Below are 20,637 nucleotides of genomic sequence, written 5' to 3'. Positions count from 1 at the left end.
TTCCATGAGCGCTTCAAGAACGAATCGGTGCAAAAAATAACTGTCGTTTTATATGGCACACCGGGCACACTTCTTCCAGTGTACAGCACAGAGTACATTGCATATTGGCATAACATTGGTATATGGTATACAGTTTGCATATCACTACCCCTATTATAAATGTGAAAGTGTGTTTGTTTGTTGGTTTGTCCTTCAATCACGTCGCAACGGAGCAACGGATCGACGTGATTTTTTGCATGGGTATAGTTTAAGACCTGGAAAGGGACATAGGCTACTTTTATCCCGGAAAATCAAAGAGTTCCCACAGGATTTTTAAGAATATAATTCCACGCGTACGAAGTCGCGGGCATCAGCTAGTGTTATATAAATTCAGTAAGAGTGTAGAATAATAATTGATTGACAGCTCTCAAGAAAATGATACCTACTGTAAACAAATAAATCCTGTGAACAAATTATATTTGGTGTGGATTTTTTGAATAAAATATAAATTTAAGGAAACCACGATGAAAGTTTTTCTATTGGCGTTCTTCGCAGCTGCTGTAACTACTAAATCTGTACACGACGATGCTGTTCAGAGATTTTTTATTACGAAACCCGAAGATATACAATACCCAACATTTATGCCCGAAGAGGTCTTTATACCTGGTGCTCAGGTTAGCGAGATTTTCAATGACGATAATGACCAAGTGGCTCTTAACCCTTCGCAAGATTCTGGTATTATAGAAACTCTGAAATCTTGGTTCAACATGGCTTTGAGCTACATACCCACGTAATGGGTTTGAGAGCTCGCAAGAAATTGTTAAATTTTAAAGCAATTACTTAGTTACAATCTTTATCTTTTTGAAAATCAGATTGTTTTTGTATAAGGTACATACCTGTGAGCACAGCCTATATGAGTTATTTATTATATACTACGGCTTTTTATTTAATAGATACCTACAAATTACAATTAAACAAGATAGTGACGTCTAGCTACGCTACTACATGGGGCATTCATTGCCTCTTCAACTTACAACCTGTTCAGCTTCAGCTTCAGCTGGATTATGTCTGTTACTCTGGCTCTTCTACGAATCTCCTCACGTAGAGAAAATCCAAGCTCAATTCTCTTAATCGCCCGCTGAGTTACTTTGAGCTTTCTTATGAGGCATAGATAGCAGTGGCGAAGGGTGAAAATCTGAAAAAGGGAAGCCGGAAAGGTACCTACCTACCTACTTAAAAGAATATCAGCTGTTCCCCATCGATTAAAGACGCTTTTTGTTTTCAAAACTCGATTTAGAAAAATTACTATCGTTACGTAACAGGAAATCTGTTAAACAACAATCTATATGTAAATTAAGGTAATTTCTGATGGTGACTTACCAAACTGAATCTAAATTACCGCGAACTTACACTTATTAGTTATTAATCACTAGCCCCAATTTATTATATCAAAATAAAACACTACTAACAACTTTAAAAACAAACGTGCATGGACGCTTCACAAAAACAAATAATAATCAATCAAAATCAATATCACCCTTCAAAATACAAAATACTCAAAATAGTAGCATGTACCTGTTAAAATAATACTATTAATATAATTTTTAATTTGGAGGTATAATACGGTAACTCGGATTCTAGCGGCTTAACTACGCCAAATTTGTCTGACCTGTCAGAGTTCCACATTCGTATTCGCTACTGGGCCAGATTAAATTGGTGGGCTCCAACCGTAGAGCGAGACAGACCTAGTTCGCTCCTTTCGCTTTCGCTAGGGAAATGAAAGAGATAAATACTAAGCAAAAATCTAACTAGGGAATCCGATATTTTACGGCTTGTATGGTGTAGGACTGTAGGTGTATGTTACTTACCTACATTAGCTGTTATGCTTTTAACTTAAATTAGTAATAACAAAAAAAAATTAGCATTTGTGACGATTCGAACCTTTGTATTTACGAACGTATTACCGAATTTATGTGAATAGTACCTACTTACGCTATATTATGCCAATTCTTAAAGGGAAGCCGATAGGAATCGTGTTATATTGACTCTTCGCCGCTGATAGATAGCCACCATTCTATCGCAGGAAGCCAATGGATTGGCAGCGCAAGACCATGGTGTGTGAAAACTGAATCCCCCTACAATAGACTTAATATTATGTCCATAACTCATCGCCAGCTCACTACACAGCACGGGTCTCCTCTCTGAGTGAGAAGGGTTTTGTCCATAGTTTACCACGCTGGCCATGTGCGGATTGGTAGACTTCACATACCTTTGAGAACCTTATAGAGAACTCTCAGGCAGGCAGGTTTCCCCACGATGTTTTCCTTCACCGTTAAAGCAAGTGATATTTAATGAGAGTGACATAGGCTACTTTTATTCAGGAAAATTAAAGTGCCCGCGACTTCATGGCTTCGTTCTGTCAAGTAATAAGACATATCACAAATCACAATTTTTATTTCTACTAATAGGCTAGTACATAGCCAATTAATCATATTCTGCCTGTTGGTGAGTCGACGTATAAATTATTCAGTTGATCGTAGGACGTAGTAGCAATTACAGGTTGGAAAGCTGGCGTCCGTCCAAACAACGGACCTGGCCGTTTGGAACATTTATACAAATTGAATAACACGCCGTTGTTAGGTACTCTAGCTTTTCAACTAATTTCAGTGGAGTGTTACTGAGAAGATAATTGCTGTTTTTGGTTCAGTTTAAAGTGTTCAAACCATTGAACTACGTTGGAATCGTGATCTTGTATGGGACGAACATTTTCGTACGTCATACAATCAGTACCCTTATTATAAATGCGAAAGTGTATTTGTTTGTTGGTTTATTGGTTTGTTGGTTTGTTGGGTTGTCCTTCAATCACGTCGCAACTCATCAGCTAGTATTTTTAAATACAGCGCAGTGGTGAGCAGTTCTTTTTATACATAAGTGGGTGAACCGGGTTCGACTCCCCGGGGCAATTCAAATTTTCTTTGTTTTTTTTAAAATTCGGTGATTAAACTGGTTATAATCCGTAAACTAAAAAATTAGATAAGTATATATTGTAAACTAGCTGCTCTGGCCAACTGCTCTCACGATAACCCGGTGCGGGATAGCGCAGGTGACGTGCCGGTGTGCAGGGCATCCCCCCGCCTCATATTCGATTGCTTTCTCGACCTGTCGCGTACTATATATAGTACTTAGTAGGTACACATAGGTATAGGATGCTTACTTGAACGACGGTGAAGGAAAACATCCATAATGTTCTCATTTCTCAAAGGCGTGTGAAGTCTCTCAATTCGCATTTGGCCACCATGGTGGACTGTGGCCTAGACAGTTTTCATTCTGATTCGGGATGTGCAACTTATAGACTATTTAAGTACATATTTTTACAATTTTATAATAGTAGGAATTGAAGGAATAGAGAGTAGGTACACTCCATCATGATCAACCCATTACCGGCTTTGAAGGGTTTGGCCATAGTCCACCACGCTAGCCAAGTGCGGATTGGCAGACTTCACTACCTAAGACATCGTGAGGAAACCTGCATACCTGAGAGTTCTCCATAATGTTTTCAAAGGTACTTTCACTCCGTTTTTACGGTTCCGTACCTCACCTGTACTACATTTTAAAACAGATTTTTATTTATTTTTATGCGTAATAGTTTTTTATTTATCGTGCAAAATGTTGAAAAAATACGACTGTAGTACGGAACTCTCTGTGCGCGAGTCTGACTCGCACTTAGCCGGTTTTCTGATTTTATAATAGTTTATAACATAAACATTATTCTTGTCGGTAAGTACTACGTGACGTTGGGTAGGGGCATATTGTGGTTACCGTTCTTGCCCTGCTAAATACCGGCAAACTCAAAGTACATAATCATGTTTGTTTAGGCCAAAACGTTCTAATGAGGTTGAGGCGTATATAAAACCGCGTTTATGCTTCATTTTCGCATTTCAAAATTTACTGAACCTTTTATCAAAATCTTAAACTGTATCAACCAAAATAGTCAACGTTTTTTGCGAAACATATTTACCGAGGTGCACTGCCACGTTGAAAGTATGCAGTGGTAGGTATCATCATCATCATCATCAACCGATAGACGTCAACAGCTGGGCATAGGTGTCTTGTAGGGACTTACACACGCCACGGCCGGCCTTGCGTCGCTTGAATCTAGCGGCTCCCTGCCGTGGAGAGAGCTATGCTTGGAGTTTCTCTATGTGATCAAATCCGTAGGAGAACTAGAGTAACCGCCGACATAGCTGAATGGGTTGCGAAGCTGTAGTGGCAATGACAAATATGTAGTTCGAAAAACCGATAGACGTTGGGGTCCCAAGGTGCTTGATTGGCGACCTCGCCCCGGAAGGCGCAGCGTTGGAGGACCCCCCACTAGGTGGACGGACGACATCAGACAGTGATAGATATAACAATTGCTAAAAATAACATTCAAACTATGCTACAGTGGTTGATCACTAACATTTAGTGCCGAATACGCTCACATGAATGCTGCTATCAGCGCCAAAATGACGAAAATCAAATTGCTCCAAAATCAGATCAGCAAGCAGGTTCAGCGTACTAGCGTAGGTACTTGTAGTCACGGGCGCATTTACCCTGGGGGCAATGGGGTCAGGGCTTCTTTTTTAAAAGTCTGCATGTGGGCGTTTCTTGCGCATGTGTGGTGCGTTTGTGGTCCATGTTTTGCGCGTGTGCGGTGCGTGTATGTTGCGCGTGTGTGGCGCGTTTGTTGCGCGTTTGTTGCGCGTGTGTTGCGCGTGTGTAGCGGGTTGTTGCGCGTGTGTTGCGCGTGTGTAGTGCATGTTTTGCGCGTGTGCGATGCGAGTATGCTACGTATGTGGGGCACACGCGTCACTATGTTTTCGTAGTTATGTGCGTTTTAATAAGAAATTAAATACCTATCACTTGCTTTAACGGGTGCTGGTGACGGGAAATATCGTGAGGAAACCTGCATACCTGAGAGTTCTCCATAATGTTCTTAAAGGTGCACTTGACCAGCGTGGTGGACCTAAACCCTTCTTACTCTGAGAGGAGACCCGTGCTCAATAGTGGGCCATTCATGTGATGGTGATGATGATGAATTATTATATCACTCTGTCGATAGATAAGTAAAGTTAAACAAAGAGCCCGTGAAGCTTAGCTGTTGTGTAAACATGCCATCTTGTCAGAGACAAAGGCAGGCTTTTCCTGCTAAACATAACGTCGAAACTTATGTAATGGAAGGCGGGGAAACTTCGTCAATGCGGAAAGACTACGTACCTATTCATATTACGCACGTAGGTAGGTACCCAACTACTCACCGAAGGCACCGCACTTTTTGAAGTAAAAATTTCATTAAGGCGCGTTGGGCGATTTTGAAACAACTAAAAACTTCAAGGTCCCGTCACCGACATGTTAAAATTACACACTGATACACATATGTACACACACACACACACACACGTATTTTTTAAGTTTCATATTCATATCATATCACTAAATTTAGTTTTGTATAAGTGTTTATTTGTTAATGATGGAGGAGGGAGAGCGGGGACCCTGAGATACAGGTTTTGCAAACTTACTTCAGGGTCCCCGGCACAATTTTAAAAAGACCCTTTAAAACGAATAAATCATTTCATTTCATTTCATTTAAAAAAAAAATGTAATAGTATATTTTGAAGCTATATGTATGACGTATTGCCTATATGATTTGAGTGTTTGATTTATATTATACCTACCTTCAATTTCTGATACAACAATTAATTTGAAAAACCAAAAAATAAAAACTGTCCTATACCTAATATATGAATTTCATAGTTATAAGTTTTCACTTCTGTCTGACTTGACTGTAATTTTTTTTTGTGTAACTTGCGGATTTTCTTCTGGGGTTTTCTTTTATCTTTACCAAGAGGCCAACTTCTAAACACAAAGATCACAGGTCTCTCCTCATCCAATTTATTTACCCTTTACGCTTTGTTGGAGGGTAAAATAAATATTTTTCTTTGAAAGAAAACCTATAAACGTCTTAAAGTTAAGTTTACCAAAATCTTTTCAAGTTCTTAAGCATCATCGAAACTTATGGCCACCCTCTATTTTTTAAACCAAATCTATCTAAGTACTTAGTTTTACTCACGGATTTATCTTAGATAACGTCTAAAAAAAGTAGCCTCGACGTTTTGTTAGAAGTTCTCTTAATTATCGTGAACAGTGATTGAGGCATTTTGCATGATATCACTGCCTCTAGTAGATGGCAGCTCTATGTTTGGAGATGTGAAAAAGTGGCATGACGAAGCGAAGTGATTCAAGGCATTTTCAAGAGGGTCCGTTGCGTTGATTCTTTGTGGAGAATTTACTCCACTCGTTATCTACATTGAACGAAAATTGAAGGCTTCTACAAAGAATGACGAATATACCTACGCGGTAGAAAATTAATGTTACGAGAAAAATGTTTTGCTGTTTCGATTTTTTTCTAATAAGTATAAATTGTATAGAAATAGACTAACGTCGCTACCTTCATATCGGATTGCTTATTGCTATCAATATAAGCGTCAGGAATTCATACCTACTTTTTCAGACTAATCTTACATTCCTTCGCTTTCAGAATTTTATGTTAATAGGCACACAATTATATAGATGCGAAATTATAATACTATTTATATCACTATGCGTATAATTATAAATGTGAAACTTTGTTATATTGTTAGTTTATTAATTTGTCCTTCAATCGTTATGTGCCTTACCCATTGCTATTTCAACTTCGAGACTCGTATGGGTAGTAAATTGTGTATGGATAGTAATTTTACCAATAATAATATCTTGCATGGAACAGCACCAATCAAGAGTTATGTCATCTGGGGGATATTTTGATGCTTTATGAACCTCGGCGTATAGCCAGTCAAGCGATTGATTGGTTGATAAACTGATTTCGCTTGCCAGTTGAGTTAATGACATAGTACCTGTTACACATTCACATCTATGTATAGTATATTTCCCTATAATATATAAAGCTGTGATAGCCTAGTGTTACCTGTTAGTCCTAACTTTTCGGAGTTATGTGTGTTTTAAGTAATTAAATATCACTAGCTTTAACGACAATTGTTCACTCTGACAATAGTGCAACGGGTGAGGTTTGATCCGCCGATCTTTCGGAATTCAGTCCGTTTCTTGCTATCACTTTGCCTAGCTTGACTCTGAGATGTTGAGGTTGCCTGTGTATCACTATTAGACCTCGTCATAAAGGTTTTCTTCTTCTTCTTCTTCTTCTTCTTCACTCTGGGCTGGTTTCCGCAATTAAACGTTTCCGTCTGTTGTGCGTCAATGGCCTTAATAAGTTACTGAATTCATCAAAAAACATCTATGTATTACTTATTTTTTATCTTATTGTAAATAATTTAGTAACCTCTAGGAACACCTAATTTCAAAAAATATACTTACCACTGTTACTGAACTCCAGGCATTCGAGAGGCTCAATTCTTATGTAGGTAAGTTATCGAGCTACACAGATTGCGGCACGTGGAATCGACCGACTGCGGCGGCAGCGGGCGGCGAGCGTGCCGGCGTCGCGTGCCGGCCATGCGTGCAGCGCTGTTGATTCTTATAAAACTTATTAAATGACCGCACCGCTGAATGCCCACCGCGGCTTGAAGGTTGAACGGGTATGTTTTATGTAATAACCCACTAAATTGATCCTTGTGTTTTACTGTACATGTATTTTCTGAAGCGATAGGATGGGGATCTAAATGGAGCAAAGTTACAAAATTAATTGAACAAATGCAGCTATGAAATACACTTCATTGGATGGGCAGCAATAGTGAGCGAGGTAGAATAGAAAAATAATCAATTATTTTTCAAAAATAATTAAAGTACCTACCTACAAGATAAGTACCAGAGTACTTACCTATACAATGCCTATACAATTTTGTCAGGCGTCTTACACATCATCACAGTATCCATACTAATATTATAAATGCGAAAGTGTGTCTGTCTGTCTGTCCGTCTGTCTGTCTGTCTGTCTGTCTGTCTGTCTGTCTGTCTGATAGCCTTTCACGGCCCATCCGTTCAACCGACTTTGACGAAATTTGGTGCAGCAATAAATTGCATCCCGGGGAAGGACATAGGCTACTTTTTATCCCGAAAAATCAAAGAGTTCCCACGGGATTTTTGAAAACCTAAATCCACGCGGACGAAGTCGCGAGCATCATCATCATCTAGTTCTTTATAAGACGATAAGGTAAACCTTTGACTGCGATATCTGACTAGTGGTAAGTGACGCGTAATTTATTACAATTTTCGTAGGGATCTCCATTTTTGTTGAAAATAGAATTTAGCACATGTCACTCAGGAATAATGTAGCTTTCTACTGGTCAAAGAATTTTTCAAATTTGGTTCAGTAGATTACAGTAGTAGTTCCAGAGATTACTACCCATAAACAAACTTACAAACTTTACCTCTTCATAATATTAGGATGGTAAATTATGTCACCACACAATAAAAAAAAAAAGAATATTAGCCATGTTAAATGACTAATATTCCCCTTTCCTCTCCAACTAAGCGTCAGGCTTGTGCTAGGAGTAGGTACGACAATAGTGCAACGGGCGGGGTTTGAACCGTCGACCTTTCGGTTTTCAGTCCACTCCTTTACTGGTTGAGCTATTAAATTTCAAGTTTCTAGATTGAGCGTTTATAATATAATATACTGAATATATCAGTCAGTCTATTTCTCCTCCATTTAAATATTCCTTCCTTCTTCTCCATTTATATAATACTTACCCATAAATTATCATCCTTGACTATGTACCAAACGAAATAATGTTAATGTTAATTAATTAAATGCTATAAACAGTTGTAGCTCTACAAAACAATAAACAAACAAAACTCATCTAAAAACGGGTTGAGTTTAGTGATATTGCAGTTTGTTATGCGAATAATTAATTAAACCAAAACGTATACCTATTGAATATTCATTGTCATGAATTGGTTTTACTTATACCTAATTATAATTTGAATAACCTGGGGATAATCTTATTGTACTAGCTGATGCCCGCAACTTCGTACGCGTGGATTTAGGTTTAAAAAATGCCGTGGGAACTCTTTGATTTTCCGGGATAAAAAGTAGCCTATGTCACTCTCCAGCTCTTAAATTATACCCATGCAAAAATCACGTCAGTCCGTTGCTCCGTTGCAACGTGGTTGAAGGACAAACCAACAAAAAAACGCACTTTCCAATTTATAATATGGGTAGTGATCTCTAAGTTACACAGGAATTACTTTTTCTTTTCTTGAATTTGTGTTTAAAATAAAACTTATCAGTTTAAATAATATACACTTACTTACAGATTAATCAAAACGTCTATATGCGTCTACGTGTTAAAATCTAATTATATTCTAATATTACTTCTTAACTATTAAAATAAAATCAAAAAAATGTATATAAAATAAACTGTATTTTATAAAAAATTCGTTTGTAAATCCGCATTGTATCCATAAAGTGAAGCGCAGCTATTTTGCGGCATAAACAGATGTACATCACTGAATGCGCAACGCATCGCGTAGCAAAGTGCTGACGTAGCAGCGTAGCATGTTTGTCGTCACTAGTAGAGCTCGCGTAGGCGGGCTTCTGCATTGCGCGAATTGATACACCTAGAGAGCTTTTTTTTGTTAGAGTATTTTTTTAATTAGCTTTTTTATTATGTGTAATTTTATTGTATTTTATAAATGTAAAGTACGGCGGGAAGTAAAAGTAATGTTAAAGTTTTTAAATGATGATTAAAAGTTTTAAACGTATCTACATTATATAGAATCTATACTATAGATGATTGCGTTAACATGCACATTTTAAAATGGCCGATGATGCAAAGTTTATCCGTTTTAAACCGAATTTTTAAATTATTTCTAAGTCAACAGTAGAAAGTTGAAAGATAGCCCAAATATTTTTTTAAATACCTGAAAGTCGATTTCAAGATTCCCGATAGGTTTATTTATAAGCCCGTGGCTTCGTAAATAATCGATATTAAGTTTTAAGCTATTTTGTGACCTAGAAATATGTAGGATCGCGTTACCGTACCGACCGCATTGTATTCGACCGTGTTAACTTTTTACTTTCACGAAACCTTTAAGTACCTGTATGACAGATCAACCCACTTAGAGGCACCATGACACACTTGCTATATACAAAATAATCTACTAACCGACCTTCATACACACATAGAAAAATAATGTGTCGCTATGATGCAATATATGCAATATGCATATTATTATTCTCGCCTGAAGACGAAGAGTCGCATATTAAAGTTCTTTGTACACATCTCCCGGCGTGAGAAAGCGTCTGGTAGTGCAGGGCAAGATGGGCACCAGAGGGCGAGGAAGGTCGCCCATGCGATGGACGTGTGTGTCAGATTATCGGCCAACCAGGACAAGTGGTGAATGCTCATAAGGCGAATAACATTTGCCCCCAACTTCACTTCGTGATGATCAGAGAAGTTTGACACATTAACAAATTCAAGCAAATGTCGATATAGTCTCGCGTATTCAAATTGATCACTTGATCAGTTTTCTCGGCAGAATCCATTGCAAGTTTTTGTTATTGCAACAAGACCGGTTCTGTTCTATGAGGTCTATTAGACGATAGGTTATGCTGTCAGTTTTGCCACAATCATCTGCTGTGACCGACGACCTACCATTTAATGCACTGACACTTGCATATCAAATGTCTGGATGGTCTTCCGCTCCTTTGGTTCATCACTCACAACATATCATCATCACGTTAACCTAACTCAACCCACTACTGAGCACGGGTCTCCTCTCGGAATGAGACTATAGTCCATTTCGTGGGCCAAGTGCAGCTTGGTAGACTCCACACATCTTTAAGAACACGATCATCATCATCATCAACCTATCAACGGCCCACTACTGAGCAGGATCTCCTCTCAGAATGAGAAATATATGAATTATGAATGATGGAATTGAAAACCTATTAGAAGTGACAACCTGTCATCTGATGGAGTCCTATAGGATAAACGCGTCGGTCTTCACACGAAACGTACGCTGAATCGATTGGCGGCCGTCGTGGTTGCAGCTTTACAATTATTGTGCCGCCTGTAGCGCGAATTTAGGGCAATGAGAGGCGGTGGCGGCGAACCCGGGCAGTTCGCCTCGCGCCGCGCGTCGGCCGCCCGTCTCTTCAGCTCCGCGAGCCGCCCGCCCGCCCGTCGGCATCCCTGCGACTGCGCGCGTACTGTCAGTCGTCACGCGACACTGTTGCGCGGGCTCACCGCCACATCGATTCCACCACATGACTCTAGTGCTGAACCCCGTGAAGTGATAATGAGCGTGCGAAATGAGGACCCCAGTGCCTGTCCTGACCTACTTCAATATTACAGATCGATCTCCACATTTGACGTAATGCCGGTGCATTAAACCGTCGCCCCCCATGACCAACTACTAAGGTAAGTACGTTCCAACTTCAACTAACGGCCGACTACTTAAATATCTCTTAGTAAATAAGAGTTCCATAATACTAAGTGACTGATTTTTGTCATTTCCCTTTATATCAAAAACAGTCGCTCATTATAAAAGTTCTTAAAATAAACTTTCAAAATTTGTCCGTTACTCGCACAAGTTGCAAGTATACTGGTTTAAAATGAAAAAGTACTGTGAATCGGTTGACCTGTTCGTTAATGTATGTAAATTAGGGTTGACCATAACGACGGTTTCCAACATTAGCATAAACCACCCGACCGAAATTAACTTCGTGCAACCCTTACTTCATGTAAAGTTCGTTATTCTTTTGTTAAACCAGCCATAAACACTGAAATATAACTTAACCCGTTATATTAAGTTAAACTACAATAGGTATCATCTCCAATTGGTTTCTGAACTGGAAACTAAGAAACGAAGTTTTAGCTTTATTACGTAGTTGTCGTTTATCTCCTCACTGAATGAATATGTAGTTTTCTAATAGTTTCTGAGAAAGGCACGGACCTACCTACTAAGTTTTTGTTGAAATCGAGGGTTGTCCCTTTCTCGACCTATTGAACTTTCGATAAGTATCTAACCATTATAGGAGTTATGTTGCTGGGGCTATAGTCTAGAAGGGCTATAGTCGTTACGGTTCTTGTGAGGTATTCTAAGCAGATGTAATCACGGAATTCCATAACACAAAGTTTTTATACTTAAATTCGATTTAAGTATTTTAAAATATTTAAATAAATCTCTTTTATTTGCCTTTGATGTCCGGTATATTCATTGATTTTCAATTGAAATTTAGGAAAAGAGAAACCTTTTACTTACTGTCTCGAGACATTGACGCGAGGACTCTACTGGACTAAATTTATAAGCCTTTTAAGCCTTTGGCATCGGATGATTTACAATTGAGGAGCTGGCGAGCAAAACAACCCGGACGTTTTTGATGCCGTTCTTCAAAACAATCAAACTAATAACACTCGTTCGAACCACATCAGCTCAAATGCGCGGGCGAATGGCTCGAGTAATCGCTCGTCGCACTTGCACACTCGCTTATAGCCCAGCGACAAAACTATCGAAACTACACACTCGCTTCCCGCTGATCGCCAACTCGTTTAAGTTTCTAGTTCTACTAGTTTCTCGTTCATCGTCGGCGGTCGGACCACTGCCTAAGTATGTGAGTATATTATTTAAAATTAGAATAATAACGTAGCGGAACCGAACATTTCCAATTCAAAATGATGATGATTGAGTTTTATTATTCCCTTATGAAACTTAGGGCTGCAGCAGTAGATTTCCATGTCCACTAGAGTTCCACCGAGTTTTTTAAGATGCACCTAAATGCACCTAAGTTGATTGGTCGAGTAGGCCACCTTCGACCAATGGGCTGCCATTGGAATACCACTTGAGCAGCGTTCTCTTCGCAACGTAAATACCCAACCCATCGCCATTCCCTCAGAGCTTTTTTCTTATACACCGGGCCCTTATCCAATTTAAAATAGTAAGTACTTACTTACTTCTACCTATAAAAAAGTAGGTAACCATTAAACAAACACACTTTCTGATTTTTTAAATATAATATGGTTTGTTCATATCGGGGTATAAGGCGGGAGGACGCCCCGCACACCCGCACGTCACTCGCGCTTGCCCGCACCGAGTTAGTACGGGGGCTGTGCGATTCCCTCCCCAATTGTCATCTCGACCTGTCGCGTACTAGATGTATTTTCTATCCACTCTTTGAAATCCTGCATCAATTTCCGTACCCGCTGCTAGCGTCCGTTGCTGAGAGCACACTGTTATTGCAAAGGTAACATCCTTCCTCCATTTATTAGGAAAAAGAAAGTGTGTGCCTGTCTGTCTGCTAGCTTCTCACGGCCCAAAAGTTTAACAGATTTTGATGAAATTTGGTATAGAGTTAGCTTACATCCCAGGCAAGGACATAGGCTACTTTTTATCCCGGAAAAAAAGAGTTCCCGCGGGATTTTTGAAAACCTAAATCCACGTGGACGAAGTCGCGGGCATCATAGTAAACAATGAAATAAATCATATTAAATACATGCGACAGTGTGTCCGTTTGTCTGTCTGCTAGCTTTTCACAGCCAATCTGTTTAACCGTTTTTGACAAAATTTGGTATAGAGATAATCTGCATCCCAGGGAAGAACATAGACTACTTTTTATCCCGGAAAATCAAATAGTTCCCCCGGGATTTAAAAAAACTAAATCCACGTGGATAAGTCGCGAGCATCATAATATAGTAAAAAACAAAACAAGAGGACCTGCACCTCGATTTAATGAATTTCGTATCCATACATATATTTTTATCAGTGAATAGATTTCATTTCAAATTAAATTTTACAGAACTGTGATTTTTATAACATTTCATAGATATTTTAGATAAAAATGATATCTATTAGTAACGCGCCAAAACAAAATGCGCACAACTTGCGTTATTCTTTACTTTTTTATTGTCTTAAACTTATATAAGTGCACTAAGGAGTTAATTAATTATTATTTATTTTTATTTCATTTTTTACTTAAACACCAAAATAATCATACAAAAAAATTACATTATTCAAATCCTAGGTGCTAAGTTATTATATATTTATAGTTATTTAATGTAAGGTTTATAAAAATTGACTGGTTTTACAAAATTAACTGCCATGCAAGTAAAAATAAAATTTCAAGTTTTTAACTGAATGAATTTGAAACAGTGAACGGTAAAACATGCGATCAATTAACTATAACTATGCTCCGTTAATCTATCTGATTATCAATTTCAAATCAATTAATTAAATCCAGACACTCTGTTTAGACGAACGTTAGTTTAATTAGAGTCGTTTACCCAAATTAACCATCTGTATGGTTCCCAGTAGTCTTGATAAGGTAAATAAACTGTCAGGGATTCTCTAGACATGGGTCGAATAAAGCTCCATGGTAACTAAAGGGCACGTGAAACTTGTTTGTGCGTGGAAATGAAAAGATTCTTTGGAAAATCTAGTTAATTACATTATTATAACTTTGGCTAAAAAGCTTTGAGAGTTTTCTGTCAAGAAATTCTCAGTAGCAGCCCGGAATCAGGAAGTTGGCAGTTGGCAGTGCTCTCTCCGGTCGTGTTGGATTACTGTTCAAAGAATGCAAAGTACAGCTGTATCTGCGCATACTTGTGCTCTATAATATTTGCTGCGTACTTAGCTAGATAAAAATTATAATTTTGCTGAATAAAAATCTAGCTCAGCTTTTTAAAAAGCTGGGTTAAAGAATGCAGCTGAGCGTTATATCGGTGACCTGGTTTGACTAAGATCCCACTTGATAGTGCTAACTAACTAGATAATAGTTGTACCTTAAACTACATTAGCACTTATCACTATAATATTATGTGAGTTTAGAGTCATCCTCATCACGGATTCTCCACAGCTGTCGTAATAGAAAAATAATAACTAGTGATCGTTAAAATACTGTGAAGTATTTATGATATGGTTTAGATATTATTATTGTAATACAACCACCTATTTTTACCTGCCATTACGCCTTGAGTGGAATTTATGAATTTTTCCAATCTTTTTATTTTCCCGCTAGCGCGGTAAAATATAGCCGATGTCCGTTTTTAGAATGCAATAAATCTTTGTTCCAAGATTGAAAATTGTTAAACCGTGTAAAATGAGAAACCTTAATTATTATGGCATCGTATAATGTTAACGCTGTTAATAGTAAGAGCTGTGATAGCCTAGTGGTTAAGACGTCCACCTCCAATGCGGGAGGTTGTGGGTTCGACTCTCTAACTTTTTAGCTATGTGCGTTTTAAGCAATTAAATTAAATAACACTTGCTTTAACGTTAAAGGAAAACATCACGAGTAAACCTGCATGCCTAAGAGTTCTCCATAATGTTTTCAAAAGTGTTAGAAGAATTTCAATCCGCACTTGGCCAGTGCGGCGGAATATGGCCCTTCTCATTCTGAGTGGAAGACCCTTATTCAGGTGATGTATTGACCATGATGATGACGATGATAATAATTTTAATTACGGATCTGTATTTTTTTTTGAGAAACGAGAACAAAAATTTTGACAAAGATCTACGAAAATCCCACATAGTAGGTACTAAAAAACCTAATTAATTAATTAATTTGTTAAATTACACAAAACACGTCCATTAATCGCGTTAGGTACGTTTTAAGCGAAATGGGTAATTTGAAGTTAAAATAATCCCGACAATTATCGGGGCGAACGAATTGAAATGATCGAGTTTCCCTCTAATGAGAAATTAAACCAAAACCCAGTACGGAAATGGGACGCATAATTCGATTGTGCCTTACTTAATTACGTACACGTTATATTTGTATTAGGTACATCATTTTGCTTGTAGCTTTCTTGCAGTAAGTAAGTAAAACTAGTGAAATCTGAGAGTGAAATGCCGTGGATAAAGTAGGTCTTGCTAACCGTGGCCTAGCGGTCAGAGCCTCGGACGCGATCCCAGAAGATGCAGGTTCGAATCCTGCCGGTTCCGCATTTTGTGAAATGTATTTGAAAATTATTTACGAACATACGTTACAGTTTTTACTATGAGTTGCATGCTACAGATATTTAGTGATAAAAACAGCAATTTGTTTTCCTGGTATTAATTAATAACAGCAGATACCCGATATAGATAGCAGATAGTTATTGTATTACCTTATTTAAAAGTCTGTGTTTATTTCTTTCGACCTTGCAGTTAAAACGGCAAAAAGTGTTCTATAAGTTTAAAACTACAGCTATTTACAGGTAAATTCCTTCCCATTTTGTTTCGAAGTTTCGACAGGTAGATACCCAGAAAGTTACGTCATTCCTTATTATAGACGTTCCCGTCTAAGAAATAGGAAAAGAGTGTCTTTTTTCAGCTTTCACAGATGAGTGCATCATAATTATTGGTATAACTTACAATGAGTTTTTTAGAATAAAACCAACACAACGTATACCTACTTAATATTTAAAACTTTAATCGTGTGCTTTAATTATGATCCTGTACCAGATTTAACATGCAAGTTCTCAAATCAGGTTTTTACTATAGTAAACCCAAAATGTCATTAAAACCCTAGGCAGTAACTTAAACAGCAGGGAACTAAAGTAAGTAATAGGAATTATTTACTAGTTTGTAAAACTAATTTCGGTTTAGAACTTCTATCCATCCATTATTTTAGGTTTAAACTACACATCATCATCATGATCAACCCATCGCCGGCGCACTACAAAGCACGGGTCTCCTCTCAGAGTGAGAGGGTTTTGGCCATAATTTACCACGCTGGCCATGTGCGGATCGGTAGACTTCACACACCTTTGAGAACTTTCTGGAGAACTCTCAGGCATGCAGGTTTCCTCACGATGTTTTCCTTCACCGTTAAAGCAAGTGATATTTAATTGATTAAAACGCACATAAATCTGAAAAGTTAGAGGTGCGTGCCCGGGATCGAACCCCTGACCTCTGACTAGAAAGCGGACGTCCCAACCACTAGGCTATCACAGCTTGGCCCAAAATGTCATTAAAATCCTAGGCAGTAACTTAAATAGCAGGGAACAAACGTAATACGAATTATTTACTAGTTTGTAAAACTAATTTCGGTTTAGAACTTCTATCCATTCATTAATTTAGGTTTAAACTACACAGCGTCCACATATTACTTAATGTAACGAAGGTACCTAGTTTAATTACTTAGTTGAGAACAGCTTGGTATATTTGTCCGTTGCATTGGAGACTATTTTACTATTGCGTTCAATAAGCAGCATCTAACTAAGAATAGGTATTTTAATCCACAGAGGCCAATGTGTGAAGTGAAAACTGAAACGTGATGGAAGAAAAGGTGATTTGGAAACTTTTATGATTATTTTTAATGGGAACCTAAAACGCAAAATGTGAAAAGAACGAATGTAAATGACTCCTTATTGACTGGGCAGCGCGTATTGTAGAATATAGTTTTTTTTCCGTCGGTTATGCTACAACGCCAAACTGCTCTTGGTTCTTCTTCCTGGACTTCCTAAGACTAAGCCTCCCTTGAGACTTTCTCTAGGTATATCTTAACTGGGTCCACTCTCTGATCCGACAAGTTCAACTTTTCGGTCTTCGGTCCGTCAGAGGTCTTGCATGAATCGTGGTGAGTGGAGACCACACTCTCCATATATTCAGTTGCCAGCCATACATCGCGAGTCGCTTTCTTTAAACTCGGAGCATTGAGTGGATCAAATCAGAGGTAAAGCAATGCGTGGGTAGTCCATATTTTTGGACTAGCATCATTTCCGGAGTGGGATTTCAATGACCCTGTGAAAAATCTTTGTCTGATCAAAATTGGTATATGACTTACGCTCGCTAGAATTGTATCGTTTAAACTACCGTGAGTGATTTCCATTCTAAATAATATCTGTCCCGGCTGTACTCGTTTAGTCGACGTTAGCCCGACTAGTTTCGGACCCATACGGGGTTCTTTTTCAAGGGAGTCCATTGAAAAAGGGAAAAACGTCGACTAAACACGTGAGTACAGCCGGGACAGATATTATTTAGAATTAAAGGAATTCAATTAATTCTTTGGTATGCATATACTAAGATGCTCGTGGTTAAAACAGTCCGAAGGCACGCTACTATGCAAAACTGTAGGTGATTTGATTAGTTAGTTATTTTAAACCAAGGCTAGGTACATTTGTATTTCTCTTTATTTATCCAAAAATAATAAACAGTTTTATCTAATACACGTTTGATTTACGAGAGTTGCGTTGTTTTTACATCCGTGAGAAAGCAATAGCTGTTTAATTTATTTCGCTGTTTATGTATAGTCAGACTCAAAACTCGCGTGCTGTGACGATGATTGGTATTTCTATTGGGGATTTTTTGTAACTTTTCTTCTTTTAAGCTGTATTTTTTCAGACTTCTGTTTACTTGGGCTCGTCAACCCAATGGGGTTTACAACATTTTATCCACGCTACTTAATATTCTAATTGCGAAAGTGTGTCTGGCTGTTCCATCTTGTTCTCTTTAAAATGCCATAAAAAGGTCCTATTTCACAATTACAAATTGCTTGAAAAGCAAGTGGGTACTTAGTCCAATTGAAAACGAAACATTTGACGCATTGATCAGAAACAGATTTCCGCTGGGTTTGTGTACTTATTTAAACCCCAGTCTATGAGCTGCGCAAATCACCATATTGCAATTTTAGATTAGACTACATGTTTTGCGATAACTGTACCTTCTAGTAAATGATCATGCTCATGATCTTCTTCTTATTTGAAAACCCTAAAAAAATTAATTCGGCATTTGCACCCCTGTGTTTAGAAACCCTGTCATAGCAATTGGATGAAAATTTTAAAAATACCTTGCAATGACAGCAATTGTACGAATCCTCGAAAAATCCACATTGAAAACCAGCGGACGAGCTGACATGACAGGCCGATGTCACGAGGGTCACGCGGCTGCCCTCAATGTTTCTGTTATTATTTCATTGTAGTTCACTCTGGTTACGGTCTGTTATATTGCTAACCTTTTAAATGTGAGAGCTGCAGTGTTTATTGTATCACCAGTTTTTATTGCACTTTCTTTTATTTTTGATGCCACTACTGCCTCAACTACGTAGTACTTTATATATTTATATATTATATTATATTCTGTGCCTGAAGGTAATATAATAATCGGTGATAAACGTCGGCTTTCTAGTTGGGAGGTTGGGATCTCGATCCCGTGCACGCAACTCTAACTTTTCGGAGTTGTGTGCTCGGTGGTGGTAAAGGAAAACATCATAAAAGCTGCCTGAGAAATCATATGTGAGCCATAATGTTCTCAAAGTTGAGTGAAGTCTGTCAATCCGGGCTATGCAACGCACGCAATGCACGGGGCTGCAATGGCTTGTATAGTACGGTATAACATTGTAAATTGAAAAATTAAAAAGAGCAACCGCCGAGTTTCTTGCTGGTTCTTCTCGGTAGGAACGGCATTCCGAACCAGTGGTAAATTAAAACTACCTGATTATTCATAAGTACTTGTAAAAAGTTTACATGAATAAAAAAAACATTATATTCTATTCTATTCTATGGCCTAAATCCCTTCTCAGTCTCAGAGGAGATCCGTCTCAGTAGTGGGCCGGCGATGGGTTGATCATGATAACATATTCGCATTAAATTCAACGCACACATAGTTGCGGGCATCTGTTTGTGTTTAAAAGTGATAGTGTGTTTCTACTAGCGCTTTTGTACATTCATATTTCTATACCCGTTTCCAACATTGACAATAACTATACATTTCCACTGCCCCCATTACCTTTGAATAACTCTATGTAATTGTCATGCCAGCTCCACAATTATTAGTCGTCCAACGTATGTCGATGTTATCCTAAAGGTCACGGGTCAATTCGCCCAGAACTTGTTGTCATCGATTTTTTATATCATACGTAGGTATATATAGGTACGTTATATTTGTTCGTCAGCTTTTTAGATAGTTTATTGACGCATACTGTAGGTACTGTAGGTAATACTCACGTTATACAAAGGATTTTGTGAAATTCCAAAGGAATCTTAAAAAATTGAAATACATGCGAAGTCTGGTGGGAGCCTATGGCCGTGCCTAGTTATCACCTTGCTGGCAGAGTCGTTCATCGCCAAGCGATGTAGCGTTCTAGTACAATGCCGTGTAGAAACCGATAAGGGGTAAATATGAGTTCAATAAAACTGCCATAAGTACCCCTTCCAAGTTAGACCGCTTTCATCTTAGACTGCATCATCACTTAACACCAGATGAGATTGCAGTCAAGGGCTAACTTGGACTGGAATGAAAAAAAATCGCTGGAAACTGCTATTCAAAAAGTGTACCTAACTACTTATTGATTGTTTAAGTTGTGTTAAAAATTAACGCAAATAAGGAAAAAAGGCCTGAAATCACTACCATTTAAATAAAAATAGACTAAATTATTCTCAGATAACATTTATGTCTGATAAATTCGAGTCGTAAAAACACGTACGCAACGAATCAAATTGGAAAATCCCAATGGATTCGAGAAAATCAGGATAAGTCACTTCCGTAAGTTAATGAAAACGTGCCGGAAATATCTGAGTGTTACAACGCTACCATTACGTAGGTATAAAGATCTGGCTAGATGAGAAACGTTCTGGTCACAGTATAAGGAGACACAGTAGTCCGACGCGTTTGATCTCGTGGTAACTCGTGGTACTGATTCTGATCCTAACTAAATTTTAGAGTATTCGCATCATTTTCGTA

General features: G+C 38.2%; 1 protein-coding gene across 6 annotated transcripts in view; it reads left to right on the top strand.

Annotated features, from left to right (window-relative positions):
- Positions 1-11,118: 11,118 nt before the first annotated feature.
- NaCP60E (Na channel protein 60E) overlaps positions 11,119-20,637 on the top strand; it is a 184,806-nt gene continuing 175,287 nt past the window's right edge. For all 6 annotated transcript variants that reach the window (XM_069505246.1, XM_069505245.1, XM_069505248.1 and 3 more), the window contains exon 1: positions 11,119-11,399. The gene's annotated coding sequence lies outside the window, so the exon portion shown is untranslated. The remainder of the gene's footprint in view (positions 11,400-20,637) is intronic.

This window comes from Maniola hyperantus, chromosome 20, assembly GCF_902806685.2.
Source record: "Maniola hyperantus chromosome 20, iAphHyp1.2, whole genome shotgun sequence".
NCBI lineage: Eukaryota > Metazoa > Arthropoda > Insecta > Lepidoptera > Nymphalidae > Maniola > Maniola hyperantus.
Note: the sequence above shows the minus strand (reverse complement) of the source record. Positions and strands in the feature narration are given on the sequence as shown.